We start from the raw sequence: 6,082 nt of genomic DNA on the forward strand, positions 1-6,082 counted from the left end.
AATATCCTTTAATTTCTGACTTTGAAATCGCACACGTTGATAACCTAAAACAAACAAAAAAAACACAAAATTTAAAAAAAATTTTCTTTTGCTACGCACGCGTTACACGTATGTAAAGTACGCGCGTAAAAAAATTTTTAAAAAAATAAAATAGGAGGCCGTATGTGTAGGATGTGATTTACGTTTAGAAGAACTTGGATACCCACATTTTTCCCATGTGAAAATAATTCATTTAAAAATACGGGGAACTCGAATTTTCCGTTCGCCGTGAGAAGAGAAACGAACGGAAAAGGATTTTATTGGAAATGTAAAAAGACACGTTTCCGCAATTATTAATCAATTATAAACGCAAGTATTCTAAAACTAAAAAAATATAAAAAATTAATAAATAAATCACTCTGTATAAACTATTACTTATTAATAATAATATTACTGTTATTTTTATTTTTATTACTATTATTATTATCATTACAATTATTATTATTATTATCATTAATATTATTATTATTATTATCATTAATATTATTATTATTATTATTATTATCATTATCATTATTACGGTTTCCTTTCGTAATCCAATAAAAAAAATTAAAAAAAATTTATTTTATTAAAAAGAAAGAAAGAAAAAAAAAATTAATCATATTAATAATAATAATGATAATAAAACTCTAAATAAATAAATAAAAATGTTAATAATAATAATAATAATATAAGTGTAAGAGTGGGTCCAAAAATATACAAAAAAATATATAAAAAAAAAATTAAAGAAAAAAAATTAAAAAAAAGAAAAAAAATTTAAAAAAAAAAAAAAAAAAAAAGAAATAAATAAAAATAAAAATTTTTTTAAATTTTCCATTTTATAAACACACACACACAAAACACGAATGCATGTGTACAAATTGTATCTACACGCACACATACACACACACACACACACAGTGAGAGAGAGAGAAAATTATGGAGGGGGAAAGTAAAAATCGCGTGCACAATTTATTATTATATATATATATATATATATATAAGTATTTTATTTTTTTTTTTGTTCAGAGTATAAAGACTGCCGGTCTTCCTATTGTTCTTTATCTGTATATTATAACGAGTATAAAAATAAATAATAATAATAATAATATTAATTTCAAATTCTAGTTAGTATTATATAATATATATATATATATATAATAAAATGAAACGAATGTAAATAAATCGTTTATATATATATATATAAATTTCCCCCCCCCCCGGTTGTTTTTCAATTCATTATCATTATTATTATTATTATTAATGTCGTCGTCGTCATTATTATTATTATTATCATTATTTTTTTTAATATAAATTTCTATTCTTGATTGTTTGAAGGGGGGGGGGTGGGAAGGGGGAAAAAAAGAAATGGTGACGTTAGCTCAAAATTTTTTTATGATAATATTAAGATGTATGATAAGATTTTTTTATCATCATCATCATCATCATCATCATCATCATCATCATTATTATTATTATTTCGCTCGCGTGTAAATTTATATATGTGTATGTTTGTATGAATGCGTGCATGACGTAAGCAAAAAAAAAACCCTCTCCAAAAAAAAAAAAGAAAAAGAAAAAAATTTGAATATTTTTTTGACAATCTCATGGTAGTTTGCAAAAAATAATATTAATAATAATAATAATAAATTAGATATAATTAAATATATATGTGAATAATGTTTGAGTGAGCGAATGTTGGTAACTACTGTGTATCGTCTGCTGCTTCGACGCTCCCGCCAAATTTTTGAAAATTTAAAAAAAAAAAAAAACCCCCTTTTCGAATTATCAATCAACCCATTTGTATGCCTTTCATTTGGGAATGTTTAGGTTACGTACGAACGAGAAAAGAAACGAACGAATGATCGATCGATAAATCGATAAATAAATCGATCGATTAAAAATCTAAATCAATTTTTTAGCCCTCGAGTATTAATTTAATCATTAATTAATTACTCCCCTTCCTCAAAAAAAAAAAAAAATCAATCAACGAAAAGAAAAAATTTTTTAAATTCACTTTCGTAAATAAAGAAAATTTGTAAACATTGAAATTTGGCAACGTCGACAAATTCGTCTTGTTGCTTAACATTTTTTTCCCCAAAAAATTTTCCCTATACCTAAACACAAACTTTACAATTACAAAATAAGAAAAATTAATTGAAAGACATGACACGTTTTTAAGAACGTGAATGAATGACTGACTGAATGATTGACTGACTGACTAACTGAATGATTGATTGATTGATCGAACGATGTAATAATAATTAATAATTTAAAAAAAGGTATTATTTATTAATTCCTTAAAATTTTTAAAAAAAAAAAAAAAGGGGGGTTAGACGAACGAAATAATAATAATAATAATGATAATGATGGTGACGACGACGATGATGATGATGATGATGATAATGATAATATTTTCACGACTTTTATTTGTCAATATTAAAAATTTCACTAAACTATTCGTGTCTTCTTCTTGTAAATTAAAACTTAGAATTAAGAGAGTGAGCGAGTTGGTGAGCGAGTGAGAAAGAGAGAGAGAGAGAGATTGATGATTCGACGATAGAAAAAAGAAAGAGAGGGAAAGATTTGATAAACAAAGACAAAGAGGTGTTAGTTTAGTATTATTAAAAAAAAAAAAAAAAAATATTAAACTTAATTAATTGCAACGGGACAATCAGAGTGCAGATATATATATATATATATATATATATATGTATATGTATGTACATAATACAACGAGTAACGGTTTTTATTTAACGTGGAAATAGAAAAATAAAAAAACATTTGTAATGATAATAATGATAATAATAAGTTAACAATTCGTATCTAGTCGACATTTATATATATATATATATATATATGTATAACTAACTAACCATCTGCGACCACAACACACATCAATTTACGTTTTATATATGTCAACGAAATAATAAATAATAATAATAATATTAATAATAATAATGATAATTTTTTTCTCTGTTAATTTTTGAATGTAAAGTAATATTTGATGAGATTTCCCCTTTCCCTAAGCGCACGGACGCACCCACGCACGCATCCACACAAACGCACTCGCAATCATCGTTTCCACATGCAAATAAATTTTGTATCGTTTTGTTGTTGTTTTTGTTGTTGTTGTAGGCAAACAAACAAACAAACAAACATGATATTATATATATATTTTTTCGTTTGTAATTTTATCGAGTCATTTACGAGACACAAACCAACACATATCAAAACAAACAAACACCTGGAATTTTCCTTTTATTTTTTTTTTTCGTTGGTTGGAGAATTTTCGCGTGAATGTTTTACGAAAGTTAAAATAATAATAATAATACTAATAATAATAATAATAATAAATTATTAATTAATAATAAGTAAATTAAATAAATAAATAAAACTAAATTTAAAAAAAACTTTTTTTCTTTGTAATTTTTTTAAATGTTATTGGAAAAAAATCAAAATTATGAAAATAAATGAAAATTATGATGAATGAATAATGATGATGATAATAATAATAATAATAATAATGATAAAATTTTTAAAAAAAAATAAATAAAAATAAATAAATAAAAAAAATTTGAAATAAATAAATGAAATTTTTTTTTATCCGTCTTTGTTTCCTCTCCTTCCCTCCTTTCATTTCCTCCTAATTTCCTTTTCCGGTTTTTGAAATTGTGACATCCGGCGATGACGTTTAACACACACACAGATAAATTAACATCGGTAACATGAAACCAATAAAAAAAAAAAAAGAAGAAGAAGAAACTCGAAAACCTTTTCGTACCCACAAAAATCCAAGACGTAAACTTAAACAACAACAAAAAACGTAAACGAAAAAAAAAAAAAGGAAAGGAAAAGGAAAGAAGGAAGGAAAATATCAAGCGAAAAGGGGGGAAGAGAAAGAAAAAGAGAGAGAGAAAGAGAGGAAGGGGGAAAAAAAAAGAAAGAAAAATCCGGGATCCGCTCCCTCAAGTCGCAGGTGCATTAAACGTCTAAAACCACGACTTTTCATTTTTCACCTTCATTCGTTACTACTTTTTATTCGAGTCTTTTTTTTTTTTTTTTTAAACCGACTTAACAGTGCCGTATTAAGTCTTTTGTTTTTTTGTCAAGTGTTTTCCGACGGCAAAGGGATACGACAATAATAATAATAATTCATTTGTTATTTATATAATAATTTTTTTTTATAAATATGAAAAAAAGAAATGACGTCATCATTCTTTTAAAAAAAACTTTGATACCTCCGAGAGAGACAGAGAGAGAGAGAGAGAGAGGGGGGGGGCGGAAAATTTTCCGTTTCGAATGATAATTTTACCGGAAAGTGTAGAAGAGGGCATAAAGAAAATTTCGACTTTCTAACCTTTTGACCCTTCCTTCCCCTTTAGAGCTTTTTCCACCGATTCTACTACCGCGCACCGCTTCGATCACGCTTTTGCTTCTGCTGCTGCTGCTACCTATTATCCACCCCCCCCTCTTTCATACTTTCCTCCCTTCCTTCCTTTCTCCCGCATTCCTACCCTCCCCCCCTCGTTCTTTTATATACACATAATTTCTTGGAAATCTTTTCAACCGTGACTTTACCTCAAATAATTTCAATTCGTTTTTGAATAATTGAAGCACTAAAAACTCTTTTTACTTTCCCTTGACATAACCCAAATAATTAATTTTTGAGAGAGAGAGAGAGAGAGAGAGAGAGAGAGAAAGCCAAAATGAAAGTCGGCGAAAACACGATGAAATATACTACTGTGGAATATGAGAAATGATAGAATAAAGCATAATAATTCGTAAAACGACTACGTCGACGACGACGACGATGATGATGATGATGATGTTGATCTCAAAACGGAAGTCTATGACTTTTGCACTCAAAAAGACTCCAGCTCACCGAACTTTCAATAATAATAATAATAATAAAATTACTTAATTTAATTTAATGGATTTATGCCCGTTTTAAGATTTTTTTTTCCTTTTTCTTTCTTTTTTTTTTTTTTTATTGATTTCCATGTTGCGGAAAATCTCTCTTCGGGTTTTCCTCCCTATACCTCTTACTCTCTCTTTCTTTTTCTGTTCCCTTCTGTCCCGTTTTACTCATTTCAGTCTCATTCTTCCTAATTCCAACGTTTTCTCTCTCATTCACCCTCTTACTCTCTCTCTCTCTCTCTCTTTCGTTCGTTTACTGTTTTATTATTTTCTCTCCTTTTCTATTTGTCTTTGTCTTTGTCTTTCTCTCTGTTTCTCTCTTTTTCTGTTTCCTTCCGTCCCGTTTTACTCATTTCAGTCTCATTCTTCCTAATTCCAACGTTTTCTCTCTCATTTACTCTCTTACTTTCTTTCTCTCTCTCTCCCATTCACTCTCTCACTCTATTTCTTTCTCTCTTTCTCTTTCTCCCTCTTGTGCTCTTTTACTGTTTCAATATTTTCCCTACTTTTCTATTTGTCTTCCTTCCTCTTTTTAATACTTTTACTTATTTCACTCACTCTCTTTCTCTTCTTCTATTATTTTCGCTTCCTTTCTATGTATCTTTCTCTCTCTCTCTCTATTTTCCTATTCCCTACTTCCACCCCCTCTCTCTGCTCCTCTCCTCTTCTATTTCCATCACATTTTCTTTCAAACTTTCAAGAGAAAAAAAAAAAAAAAAAAACTTTTAATTGCTAAACTCGGTCTTCGAATTTCAAAAAAAAAAAAAAATCAATAAAATTTTATTTAAATAATAATAATAATAATTTTTTTTTATAAATAAAATTGAACAAAATTCAAAAAAAAAATAAATAAATAAAATAAGCTCGAAGTTGAGAGTAGGAGGAGGAGGAGGAGGAAGAGAGAGAGAGAGAGAAAAGTTAAGTTAAAAACATAAAAAAGCTTCCCGCCATTAATCTTTGTAAAAATGAAGAATTTTCCTTTGAGAAAAATCAACTTTCGAAATCGGATTTTTTTTTCTTTTTTTTTTTTTATTTAAAATTCTAATAAATTCGTCTTTAACAAAAAGACAAAAAAAAAAAAAAACGACGGGAAATGACGTCATCGTCGTCGTCGTCTTCTTCGCAATCGAATAAGAAAAATAAT

The sequence above is a fragment of the Pediculus humanus genome, genomic scaffold (genome assembly GCF_000006295.1).
Source record: "Pediculus humanus corporis 1103172108268 genomic scaffold, whole genome shotgun sequence".
NCBI lineage: Eukaryota > Metazoa > Arthropoda > Insecta > Psocodea > Pediculidae > Pediculus > Pediculus humanus.